The 13958-nt window shown below is 43.6% G+C and overlaps 1 pseudogene; it reads left to right on the forward strand.

Annotated features, from left to right (window-relative positions):
- The first annotated feature begins 3352 nt into the window (after window positions 1–3352).
- On the forward strand, window positions 3353–4202 carry LOC103000221 (60S ribosomal protein L6-like; annotated as a pseudogene).
- Window positions 4203–13958: the final 9756 nt, after the last annotated feature.

Consider the following 13958-nt stretch of genomic DNA (forward strand, 5'->3'; position numbering starts at 1 on the left):
CCAATTCAGACTGATTTGCCATGTCAATTAGTCAGGATGAAAGAGGCTTTGCCAAATGTAGACGACTTCCCCATCTAACACCTCCTCTGGTTGAGCCTTGTAACGATACTGCTAAGAGGAATATCTGATCAAATGCTTAAGCATTAACCATGTGCAAGGAAAGCCATTAAATGATTGAACATTCTGTGAATTAAACTGATTTTCCAGAAAATGAAAACAAAATTTAATCCAAGAATAAACTATCTTAAAATCGCATTAGACAAGTAAAAACATAAAATATTTTTTCACCAGGGCTATAAAAAGTAAATTAGCTGAAAGAGGAAATAAATGCTTTTGTGTTCCAAGCAGTTCCATTTATTAGGACAATAGGTACCTAAGAAGGAACCAAAACTCTGAAAAGAACTGTAATTGTTTCTAAGGATGATGCTTTGTGTAGAGAAAGGAAGGTCAGCTTTTTCTCTAAGTAACTTTCCAGGAAGAGGAGAATCATACTCAGTGGCTGCTCACAAGTGAAGAAAGGAAGGTTACAGGTAACCAGAAGTTCAGAGAAATCCACATTTGACCCCAAAACTGGCCCCCTGCTGAGGAGAGGGTGAGCAGGCTGCCTGCTCCCCCCTTCACCCCCCCTCTGTCGTTTCATCCCTCCCAGTCTTTCCATGGGTTCAGCTGCTGCTGTACATTTCTGCTTTTCATATACGGGCTGGTTCAAAATGCTGTTCTGGGCTCAGCTGCCTTTGTCAGCAGACTGAGTCATATCATGCCATGATGTCTATAAGAAAATTTTTGTTGTGCCCAGATCCTAGTTTTATCAGCCAGTAAGTACACCAGCTGCTATAACAAACAGGATCAGATTTCAGAAGCCAGACACAATTTCAGAAGTCCAGGTCCCTCTTTTGCAAATGGTGACTCCAGCACCTGGGCTCTTTCTATCCTCCGATTCTACCATCTTCAAACCAACTGGACGGGAGCAGAGAGCAGGCTCATGGAAGACTGTGCAGAACTCAGTTACATGATTCCTCCAGATGCATAGGGATCTGGGAAATGTAGCTTTCTTTGTACTCAGGAAAGAGAGGAGAACTGGACACTGGTGAATCCCAGCAATTTCTGCCACCCTGGATCTATTCGGAAAACACTTGTGACTGTCTTCTGCACATCAGATACTCTGTCAAGGACTAGGGTAAATGCTGGGCAGTGTGCTGCACGTCAGTGATCACAGGCTTGCAGGAGAGAAAAATGGGCATGTTAATGATTACAATATAACATGATAAATGGTATTAGCAGAGGGCTGAAGGAATCCCGAAAAGAAGCAAGATCAGGAAAGTTTCAGGGACGTTTGAGCTGAGTCTTGAAGGAGGGTGACAATGGTTAATGTTCTTTAATCATTTTCCACTCACCCAGCACTGTTCTAAGTACTTTTCACGTATTAACTCACTTAATCGGCACTACTCTAAAGCTAGGTATTATTATTATACCAACAGATGAGATACTGAAGCACAGAGAGGTTGAGTCACTTGCTGAGGGTCTCACTGTTTACTAGTGATGCAGGCAAGGTTTGGACCCAGGCATTCTATCTCCTGAAACGACTCTCAACCAGCAAACTATGTGGAGAAGCGGCAGGAGTTCACCCGAGAGGAAGGATGAGGCCCCCTCTGCTGACAGGGGCCCTGTATCAGCATTCTGTAAAGTAGAGCAGGTTGGGAGAGACACATGCTGTTAAGGTCTCACTACACCCTCACCACCCATGCCAGGCAGCTATGGGTGTCACAGACAGAGTGACAGCCCAGAACCAGGATCACCACGGCAAGGCTGGGAGGATGTCAGGACATTAGGGAGATGGGTCAGACTGGAGAAGGAACACAGACCTGAATAGTAGACTGTTCTTCTAAGGCAGGGCCAGTAGCCAAGGAAGGTATCAGGAGAGGGTGATTCATTTAATAAAAAATTATTAAGATCTTATTAGGTTCCACACATATCAATCCAAGTTGAAGTTGACCCACAGCCAGAAGCTGGCGGTAGGGGACAGTGCCCTCTCCCTGTGTGCAGGTGATCCCAGGGCCATGCAGGCTGTCAATGTTGCAAAGAAGAAAGTGGTAGCCCATACTTGGTTTCCCAGGACTTCTGCATCCCCTGCTGAGTATCCGTACCATCAGACTCTAGCCACCGCTTGGATTCCACTCCGGCCACACGCACAGCCTCCTCTGCGTAGTAAAAGCATGCAGTGCTCACCCACACCCAGTCTTGCTCTCCTTCCTGCACACACAGGTCTGCACTCCACAGTTCCCTCACAGTTAGCTGGGGCCACGTGACTAGGCAGGCCAGTGAAATGTGCTTCTGTCTCCTCTAGGACACCAAATGAAGAATTGGTCTCCAGTCCTTTGCCTTGGCAACGCTGGAAGCCACCTGTTGAGATGGCAGCCTAACCAGAGAGAGGGAATGCTGCCCAGAGCCTCGCCGACCCAACACTGGACTTTATGAAAGTAAGAAATAAGCCTTTTCTGCCTTAACTCCCTGACATTTCTGGGTTTATTTATCAATGTAGCGTAACCTGGCTAGTGTATACATTTCAAGCCTGTGCCCATCACTGGTTTTGTTTCTTCTGTTTCGACCCTAAAACTCATGCCAACCTCACTTCATTATTCAGCCAAGGTTAAATCTGCTAAATCTAATCCAGTAGTATGCACATGTGATTACTTGTTAATCAGTTATTATTTTTCACATTTTTTGATGAAACTATAAATAAAACTCCTTGATCAACACTTGGAATGGCATTGTCTATGTCAGAATGGCCACAGAGTCTGAGCTATTTCCAAACACATCCTCCTACTCTAAGCGGGAATCTAACAGGATGAACTTTCCAGTAATGAGGCTTGAAAACCTTGCCACCACCAGGAGAAGCAGCAGTCAGGCCAGGAGAAAGGCTGCTAATTTCCTTGCTGAAGTGCTGATTAGCCTTCCTGCAACTAGCCTACTAGTGGAGGGATTCTTATCTGTCCTCATCTGAACATCTGATTCGTGAATCCTTCCTGGCCCTCCTTGCACCCCCGCCACACACACACACCCACCCACACACACACACAGGATATTAGCAAATTGCAACACCAACACTTCCAAAAGAAGCTGTGTTCAGTGTCAGTGCGCCTCAAATTGTGAGAAAACAATATTCAAGAATTATTAAAGTATAAATTCAATCAGAATTAGAGAACATCTTTTGGTAAATTCCAATCTGTTTAGTTTATTTCCTTGAAAGGAGATGTACACACATGTAGAATTCTAGCTTCAACTTGATGTCTACAAATTTCAGAAAAAAACACAGGAAAAAAATTGTCTTTTGCCCTCTTTCCCATCTTGCAAGATGGCGGGTGAAAAGGCTGAGAAGGATACTAAGGAGAAAAAACCTGAAGCCAAGAAGGCTGATGCTGGTGGCAAGGTTAAAAAGGTGAAGCAGATTAAGAAGGGGAAGCCCCACTGCAGCCGAAACCCTGTCCTGGTCAGAGGAACTGGCAGATATTCCCGATCGGCTACGTATTCCAGAAAGGCCTTGTACAAGAGGAAGTATTCAGCAGCTAAATCCAAGGTTGAAAAGAAAAAGAAGGTGAAGGTTCTTGCTACTGTCACAAAACCAGTTGGTGGTGACAAGAATGGTAGTACCCGGGCGGTTAATCTTCGCAAAATGCCTAGGTATTATCCTACCGAAGACGTGCCTCGAAAGCTGTTGAGTCACGGCAAGAAAACCCTTCAGTAAGCACGTGAGAAAACTGCGCGCTAGCATCACTCCTGGGACCATTCTGATTATCCTCACTGGGCGCCACAGTGGCAAGAGGGCCATTTTCCTGCAGCAGCTGAGCAGTGGCTTGCTACTTGCAACTGGGCCTCTGTCCCTCAATCGAGTTCCTCTACAGAGAACACACCAGAAATCTGTCATTGCCACTTCCACCAAAATAGATATCAGTGGTGTGAAAATCCCAGAACATCTCACTGATGCTTACTTCAAGAAGAAACTGCGTAAGCCCAGGCACCAGGAAGGTGCGATCTTCGACACAGAGAGAGAGAAATATGAGATTACAGAGCAGCGCAAGGTTCATCAGAAAGCTGTGGACTCACAAATTCTGCGAAGAATCAAAACTGTTCCTCAGCTCCAGGGCTACCTCCGCTCTGTGTCTGCTCTTACAAACGCAATTTATCCTCACAAAGTAGTGTTCTAAACTTCTTACAAAGAACCTAATTAAATAATTCGGTCCATTTAAAAAAAAAAAAAAAGAAAGAAAAAAATTGTCTTTTAATCTCTAGTACCAGTTGGGCAGTCAGACCCTAGACATAAGCAGACAGGGCAGTATGCTTCTCTTCATCAAGGTTACTTTGAGAAACACACAGTAAACTGGGCTTAGCAGCAGAACAAGCTCAGAGAGAACTGGGTTCAAAAACAAAATGCACAAATTGTATAGTTGCCTAAAAAGCCACGAAATTACTTAAATTTTTAAAGGACTGATATTACTTAAAATGATAATAATCCTCACTTGACATTTAAATATTTTTCAAAATCCTTGTATAATATTTTATTTTTCAGGGTATACAAATACAAAGGGTTCACATTATCCAAGTCAAATGCCTTGAATTCCTCCCACTTCTCCTCATCCCGTTACCTCCTACTCCTTCTCCCCTACCCATTCCCAGAATTTCCTTCTCAGACTCTGATGATACAATCTGGAGCTATAGGTACAGATTACCACATAATTACTACTGTATTATGTATCTTCTAAGAATTATTTTTTATATTTGCTTTCAGTTTGTAAACAAAAATCCAATTACAGATTTTATATGTAATCCCTAATTATTATTTATAACTATCTACGTATACAAACAGATGTACACTGACTGGTTTAAGTGTTTGCCCCTGGCCTTTTTCATACTCTGGTTTTTTGATCACTCACTGCACCATCAACCATCTCTTGGTCACCTGGAATTTATCTTCATGCACTTTTTTCAAAAGAGACAAATAAGTAAAAACTTGCCCAAGATAACCAATATCACAGAAAATTTCTGAAGCTTTGTCTACCAGAGAATATAATTGTTTTTTTCACACATGAACGACAACCTGGCTAGGTATAAAATTATTGAATACAGCCTTTTATGAGCAAAAATCTATAGATATTGCTTTGGTATAGCTATCACAGAATGGTACGATTCTGGAAGATTTTCTCTTTCTTCTTTTGGCATTTTGGTATTATCTATTTGCTCCTCACTGAACACGTGTTGTTGTAATAAGAAAAAATAAAAACAAATAAAATGAATAGATTTGTGATGAGTGCTGATTATTATGTTCCCACGTTCTGCTGGACATTGAAAGGCATGTCAATAATTGCTGTTGTCAAGGCAAGAACCCAGCAATAGGCCACAGATAGATACTGATGATACAAATGAATGTTACAAATTACTGCACAGTAATTTTACAATTAACAAAAATAATAACATTGGGATTTAATATCATATTCTTTAGAAGGGAAAAAGTAGTGCATCTAGAATGTATAATGAGAAGAAAACACCAGAAGTCCTCAAACCTCTCCAGATCTTCCTCAGGCAGGACTCTGAAATCTGAAGGCCACAGGGTCTTACAACAACTAAGCTCTAGTTCTAGCCTCCCTTAGGCTCCCAATATACAACCTCTCTATTCAGAAAGACAAGAACACCACCACCCCCCCAAAGAAGAGACATATCAAAACTGAGTATACTTCGGAGGAGGTCAGATGGAGAAGGACCGTAGCACAGTTGTTAAAAACACACAATTCAGGTTATGACGCCCTGGGTTCGAGCCCGACCCTACCACATACCCCATATTTGTGGGTGACCTTGAACAAATCAACTTCCATGTGCTCCTATTTCCTCATCTGCAAAATCAAGGTAAGAATAATATCTCCCTCACTGGATTGTTGTAAAAATTGAGTTAAAACACAGTACCTGGCATGCAGGAAGTATGAACCAAGTGTTTACAATGAACAAACGAGCCACACAAAATAAGAGTTATAGGTTGACCTCCGTTATTTGACATGTCCTCCAGGAACATCTATGATCATCGAAGTGAGCATAGCACGCAGTCTTACTGCCATCCCAAATCAAACCAGTTAGGCAAGCTGAGGAAAGCTGACGGGGCTGGTTCAAGTCACAGGACTTACTGGTGCCAGAACTAGAGCCAGCTCTTCCGGTGCACTGTGCTGTTCCCTACACTCAGCCTCCAAGCTTCCCTGACACCAAGTCTGTTCTTTCAGAGACAGCACCACTGTGGATCTTGTTACCCAAACACCAGGTGAAGCTCCCCTTGGTTTGCAAAATAAACAGAGAAACGGTCCTTAAAACATCCTCCTACAAAATGAGGGAATCCTACTACAGTTTTGTTAGGTTGTTTTTTTTCTTGACTGTCAGAGGACAGGGGATGTTCTGTTCGTTCTTCTACCTAGGAATTGTAGATTTCTCAACTTCCTTTCTTTCAAGAGGAAGTTGGTCCAAACCTACAACTAGGAGCCCTACTTGAAGATTCAACACTGCTATTTAAAGCAATTAGAATGAAGGCAAGAAGCAGTTTTTCATTTCACTTAGCACCCTGTTGGAGAGCTAGTCTCTCAGCCTTATGGTCTCACAATTAATTTGTTGGCACAATTAATCTAAATGAAGAGGAGGATTTTACTCTCACACCTACTAACCCATATTAGGAAAATCTATGAGGGTCAACACCCTGGAGTATCCCCCAAAGAACCTCTAAAAGGGGAGGGGGACTATAAAAGAACACAAGCTACAGAAGCTCCTCCACCTACCACCCAGGTGAGCCTATACACGACTCAACCTCTTCAAGCATTCTCATTGCACAACAGAGAGGTAATAATACCTACCTCATAAAGTTGTTGTGAGGATTAAATGAGAAAATATATCTAATGCATTTATCACAGTGCCCTACATGTTCATTATGGCCTTCATTATCACAGCCAAACAAGAATAAAGACCCCTGTGCTCAAGTATGGGGTCTCCACAAGTGCTGCTATATCAAGCAATTTACAAAGTAATTATGCCAGTCCTGATGGCTTACATCTGTTTACCTGAAGAACTTTCCACGTCATAATATATAATAGGCTATTTGTATGTTCCCAGAACCAGCTCCTATTTCATTGTTTTTGTATAGCCCCTAAAACTTTGACACGGCAGCCCTGAATCTTGCCCCTATGATGAAACACTTTCTTACAGGTCTGGTGTCCACTTGACTTTTGACTTTATTAGTCATAGTCATGGAATCAAAGTTTCTTTGCTTCCATGGTTCACTGAGGATATAACCGGAGAAGCAGCTGTGGTGATGGCTTGCTGACTTTTAGACTAAATTCAGATAGAGGATGCATAGAAACCTCCATTTGGCTCCAGAGAATCTAGAATCCCTCAGAATTCCAGTACCAAGAGAGACACCAGATCACCCCCAAAGCCAACTGGAGCCTCTTATAGCCTCTTCTAGCCTGGGGTGTGGGAAGCTCCCAAGAGAGAAGGAAATATCTCACTTGGTTCAGCTGGACTGGCTAGTTTTGACCTCCAGAGGGAGGAACAGCAGGAAAAACAGGCAGGCCCACGTGCTTTGTCCCGGCTGGCTGTGAGCACAAGATCTCCAGGTGCCCTCTCTTCTGAGTGCATCTCACAACCTCTGGAATCAACCCCAGGTGCACAACAGTAGAGCTGGCAGTCAGGTGGTCCTTACCTCCTCATGCTTTTAGGGAGAGGCTAAAAAGCTGCCAGTGGGATCTGTTAGTTCTCCCATCTGACAACTCCTCCCTCTGCCCTCCCTCCAGAGTTGGGTTTATTCTCAGCAAGGAACTGATGACTGCAATGGGATTGAGTAATACCTGGAAAAGGAATGAGCTGAGAGAGCGCTCACAGCCAGCCAACAAGCCAAGTTCAGAGGTTCACACTTAATTCCTGTTGCCCTGTGACCTTGGCAATCTGGGGAACCCTCTAGTCAGCCCAACTTCTCTCTCTTTCCTGCACCTCTGCCCATATGCTCCCTAGACCTCCACCCCCAACTCCCTGTATGCCCTTCGTTCTCTCCCTTTCTAAACAGATTCTGGAAGCATGACAATATAGAGCAAGCCAGAAAATAGAAATACAATGCTAATCACACACACACACACACACACACACACTTCATAATTTGTAAAATAATACTTCAAATGTGATCTCCTTGGCGGCAAGACATATCCATGGTAAAGAATCTAATTCAAAGACCTAGAACAAACACATAAGATTGAAAAGTTCATACTGTTTCTTATGAAAGCAAGATTGCAAGGCCCTGAGTCATATGTTCCTCTGTTTGACTTGTGTCAGAAGAGCTTTCAACCTGGAAGCTGCCGCATGGTGGGATATCACATCAGGCCAGTGATAGCTTCTCTCTGTTTTGTCTCTTTTGTCAGTGAGATAAAGAGAGGCACCAGTGCCTCCCATTCAGGAGCCCATTAAGGACCCACCATAAGCAGAGAATCTTCTTTCCCACAAACTTTGTACTATCGAATCACAGAACAAAGGGCAGGGGCTCCCATCCTTTACTTTCATTCACTGGGGCAAGGATTCTGCCCACTTCTTACCCACTGTCTGATTTCTCACCAAAGGAGCATTTGCAAGTTGAAAGATTTATATTCTGTGAACTACTTCACTTGTCATCAGCCACGGGCTCCAGGCTCCGGGCTGCGCTGGTCAGTTCCGGGAAGGTTCCCTGAGCCTCCCTCATAGGCAAGGCCATACTGCTCCCAAGTGGCTCCTGTGGAGAAGCAGGAAGCCAGAAACGGCTGTGACTGGACCGCTTTTCAGACCCGCCGGGGCCTGCCTCGCTGTTATGAGCCCCCCCTCTGTCAACCCGGCCCGAGACCCTTCCGAGGGCCCATCACACTGGAGAACTCGGCATCTCACGACTCCACGAAGGCCCTAGGTCGAGGCACCAGGGTCAGTCACTCCATATCTTTTTTTTTTTAAGTGGTCACTTTCTTTTTTTTTTTTTAATTTTTGGCTGTGTTGGGTCTTCGTTTCTGTGCGAGGGCTTTCTCTAGTTGCAGCAAGCGGGGGCCACTCTTCATCGCGGTGCGCGGGCCTCTCACTATCGCGGCCTCTCTTGTTGCGGAGCAGAGGCTCCAGACGCGCATGCTCAGTAGCTGTGGCGCACGGGCCTAGTTGCTCCGCAGCATGTGGGATCCTCCCACACCAGGGCTCGAACCCGAGTTCCCTGCATTGGCAGGCAGATTCTCAACCACTGCGCCACCAGGGAAGCCCCACTCCATATCTTCCATAAGCCTAAAAAGCTGCATGGCTGCTCTAACAAAAGAAAGTCCCGAATTCAACCTGGACATCATTACAGAAGAGTCTGTTAAGATACAACGGGAAGGAGACCCTCCCTTCCTTAAAAAAAAAAAAAAAAAGGCGGGGGCGAGGGGAAGCAAAAGGAAAGAGAAGCAAAAGTATTTGGAGACTAAAAACATTTGTTAGTACCTACTGCATAGGCCTGTTTGCACCCCAGAGGCATCTCCTTACTCCTTATGAATCTTCTTAGGGTAGTTTATGAAGGTAAATCAGTTTTAATAAGTAAAATCTCCTTCAAGCTCATCCTTTTCTCAACAATGAAAAATACAATCTATCTTTATAATTAGTGTTGCCCTTTGACTGTTACTGCCCCCCAAAGGGGATGGACCCTTGTTCCTAGTCCTGTGATCAATCAGCTGTGATCAAAGTTTAGAGCCATATCATTAACTCTCAGTTGACAGGGGAAGCTTGGTAAGAGAGCAAAAATAAGATGCACCCCCCCAAAACAAAATCCTTAGGGATACCAGGCAGCCCTTCCAATACCTGAATCACCTGGGGAACTCTTAATACTGCCAAAGCCCAGGCCCAGCTCCAGACCAACTCAATCGGAACCTCTGCAGGTGCACCCAGGCAGGTATGGGTGCTTTCTGCAGCTCTGCAGACAAGGCTGAGGACCTCTCGCCTAGACCCGGGGTCTCCAATCTAGCCGCACAGAAGAACCGCCTGGGGAAACTCAGACATCCTTTCCTGGACCCCACCCCAAACCAACCGAATCGCAGTCTCTGCGGATGGCGCCCGACGGTTTTGTTCAGAAGCTCCCAAGTGATTCTGTAGTTACAGTATTTGATTAAAAGATTTCATTTTTATTACAGAAACGCATTCACAGAAAAAGTAGAGAGAATAAAGAAGTAAAAAAGAAATATACTTTACACATGCATAATCCCAAATCCTACCTTTCAGAAATAACCACAGTTAATTACTTTAGCTGAGGTGAAGATGGCGGGGAGGGGGGGTGGTACTGAGGGAATATGCAAGTAAAGGAAGGTGTACTCACAGGTTCCGAATTCAAAGTCCCCATCACCTTCCTAAACTCTCTCCAAGCAGTTCTGGAGCTAAGAGACTGCGCCCCGGCATCCCGCAACACGCAGTGACGTGCACGGGCCGCAGTGATGTGCACGGGCGCAGTGACGTGCACGGGCGCACGCACCGACACGCTCGCAGGCACGTGCACGGTCACACAGGTGCACAGCCACACGCCGAGTCACGTGTGCGGGCACGTGCACACGAACCCTGCTTTGAAGGAGGGCTGGAGAGACTGTGCCGTCCTTCTCGTCACCAAGAAGACGTTGTATAATTTCATTTTGTGGGTGCCTAAGTTAGAAACATTTTGTTCACCAAACCAGTTTTATGAAATGACAGTTACCTCATTTGGCCTTTTTTTAAATTAATCATAGATTTATGTAACTCCCAATCAGAGCTGCTTTCAGAACAAAGCAACCCAGGCCCAGCACCAAGTTGTTATTATTCCCTCCAAGAGGAAAAAAAAAGAAAGAAAAAAGATGCTTATTAAGCCAATGCAATTTATCCTACGTCCTTTTTTTTTTTTTTTTAATTTAAGAAATTTGAAATACTATAATACAGGAAACATGTCACCACCATTGAGAGCCCGGGGATATTTGAGAGGGAAAAGGAAACAAGATGAATAACAAATTTCCCTAGGGCAGTAGGTTAAAAGGGAGGGGAGAGCATAAGGGCAGGGTTCCACTGTAATGCTACAATTGTTAGGAATTTTATTCTGCCAGTAATTATGCATGAATCCTTGGGCAAATCAAGATATCATCTATGTTCCCATTGGTAAAATGAGAGAGAACAAGTTTAAGGCAGAGTTTCTCAATGTTGACACTATTAACATCCTGGGCAGGATACTTCTCTGTTGGGCGGAAGGGGAGACAGCATCCTGTGCGTTGTAGGATGTTTAGCAGAGTCCCTGGCCTCTATCCATCAGATGCCAATAGCACAGGCTCACTCGTGCCCCAGTTGTGAGTCAAAAATGTCTCCAGAGATTGCCAGACATCCCATGAGGGACAAAATCAACCCTGGTTTAGAGCCACTGGTCTAGGGTAATTCTGAAGGTCTCTTTATTTATTTTCGGGAAAAGCTGGGAAGATGAATTTGACATCTCAGGGAATGTGCATATAAAAAGCCAAAGATGAGAACATGTAGAATTATCCTGTAAAGCTGAGGTGCTCAAGCTTGGCTGAACATTAGAATCACCTGAGGAGCTTTCTAAATTCCCAGTCTCGAGGTCAAACCCCTGACCAATTAAACCAGAACTCCGGGAGTTGAACAGAGTTCAGGTGTTTCCAGTGTGTAGCCGTTTGAGGATCAGTGGAGGAGAGACAGAAATAACAATATCTGTGCATCATTTCTTATGATTCTGATAAAATTTTATTTCAATCAGCAAGGAAACCAAAAACCCAACCTAGACCGGCATTTTGCAAAGCACTGGGAAACAGGTCATCTTAAATCAGGCCAATCTCAAGCTTTCAATTTCAATGAGTATTTGAGTATCCCCCACTTCCTGGAGAAATACTTGAGCATCCAGAGACTCAAAGTCGAAAAGCCCAGTGTCTCTGAGGAAGGTGCAGCCATTCATCCCACAAATCCTCCCATCCCTGCAGTCAGGGACCTGAGAGCACACCAACCATTCTCTCCAAACCATGACTGTCAATTGCATTTATCCTGTTTGACAGAGATTACCTGTTCCAGTTTATCAAGTAAGTGACAATCACATCAAAAGAAAATGTGTGCACTCCCTGAAAGAGGAAGATACACCCTGTACTTATCTCTGTGTGAAATCAGTCTGTGTGGCAGGGCTTGGAAGAGGCCTAGAGACCCAAGCAATGAGGCAAAGCCACTACTAACCAGATTTAACATGAAAATGACATAAGCAGTTCAAAGGGGCCACTGTAAAGTGACTAAAGAATCCTCAACGATTTCCTGGGGATTCTGTGCTGATTAACTTGGTACTCTGCAAAGTGCTCACAGCTTCCTAAAAAGAAAGGGAAAGGATGCAATCCTATTTACTGTAATTTTTGTTATGCTGTTACAAAAAAATAGCAGCCAAAATTTATTGAACACTTACTCTGTGCCAGGCACTGTGCTAAGCATTTCATATACATTATTTCATTTAATCCTCACAACAATCTGATTAGATTGGTATTATTACTAATAATTATTATTACCCCTGTCTTATAATTGAGGAAACTGAGGCTTAGAGAAGTTAAGTGACTTGCTTCCAGCAGCCACAGGAATGGAAATTAAAACTTAGGCAGTCTGACTACAGAGCCTAAGTTCTTGAGCATCGTGTAATATGGCCTCATGAGTCTTTATTCATTTGTCAGATCATGAAACTAATGCCTTTGCATATCAGTCTTTCAATCATGGATTTTGAAACACTTTCAAAGCATACAGTATATGGGCTTATGCCTAGATATGATCCCAATGGAGAAATGGTATGCCTGTGTTCTCCAGCATGGCTTCAAACCACCTAAACAGAATCACCTGTTTAGGGGAGCTGGTTTAAATGCAGGGTACTAGGCCCCATCTCATGCCTACCATATAGGAATTTGAGGTGTGAAGAAGCCAGCGTGGGAATCTGCATTGTGAACTGGCTCCCCAGGTGATGGTTTTGCTCGTCGAAGCATAAGAACCTTTCCGCTAGGACTGGCACACTTTTGCATTCAAAAAGCACAGTCTTGTGCCTGTGAAACTTGAAGAAAGAATATTTATCTCTTCAGAATTATAAAACAAGAAACTGCAAAGATCAATTTTAAGAGCCAGAAGATTCCCAGTAAGGCAGTGCCCTTAAAGATCCCTGGATATATTTTAACATATTCAATTTAAGACATAAACCCACTTACCCGAATACATCATACTTTGCACTGAGAATCTGCCTTCCTCTGGAGACAAGAAATCTACTTTATTAATATCACTTAAGCTGTTACTCAAAGCCTTCAAAACACACACACACACACACACACACACACACCCCTACATGAATTTGAGTAAACACTGTGTAACCAGAAAATGAAATTGCTCTCAAATAACCATTATGACTTTTCTTATATGCTCACATTACAATAAAATTCAGAGTGAGAGCTATCAGTGGATATGGAAATTACAGACCATGTGTTCCTCTGCAAGATATGAGCCCTTAAGGGCTGTGATGGCAAATTATTCCTCTCTCTATCTCCAGTTTCAAGCACATAGTAGGCAATTAGTCCAGTCTTGTGTTAAGAAAAAAGAAAGGAAGAAAGAAAACTTCAAAAGAATCAGTGAGCAAATCAATTCCCCAGTGAGAAGAAGCCTACAGGTCATCTCTCCCCCAACGCAGCTTTTGGACAGGACTGCCCTCTGAATACAAGAGAACACGGAAGGCTTTTCTTTAAGCAACTAATTTTCTCCTAGTAATGCTTCTTCAAATCTTGAAGCAGTTTACAACAAAAAATAATCACCCTAACTTCTTTAGCATTCACATACAACCCAAAGTAAACCTCCAAATGAAAAATGAAAACCAGAAAAAAACAGGTAGAAGAAGAGAGAAAGAAGACAGATTATCCTTTAAAAAAAAAACAATAACAGGGGCT

Source organism: Balaenoptera acutorostrata, chromosome 12 (assembly GCF_949987535.1).
Source record: "Balaenoptera acutorostrata chromosome 12, mBalAcu1.1, whole genome shotgun sequence".
Lineage (NCBI taxonomy): Eukaryota > Metazoa > Chordata > Mammalia > Artiodactyla > Balaenopteridae > Balaenoptera > Balaenoptera acutorostrata.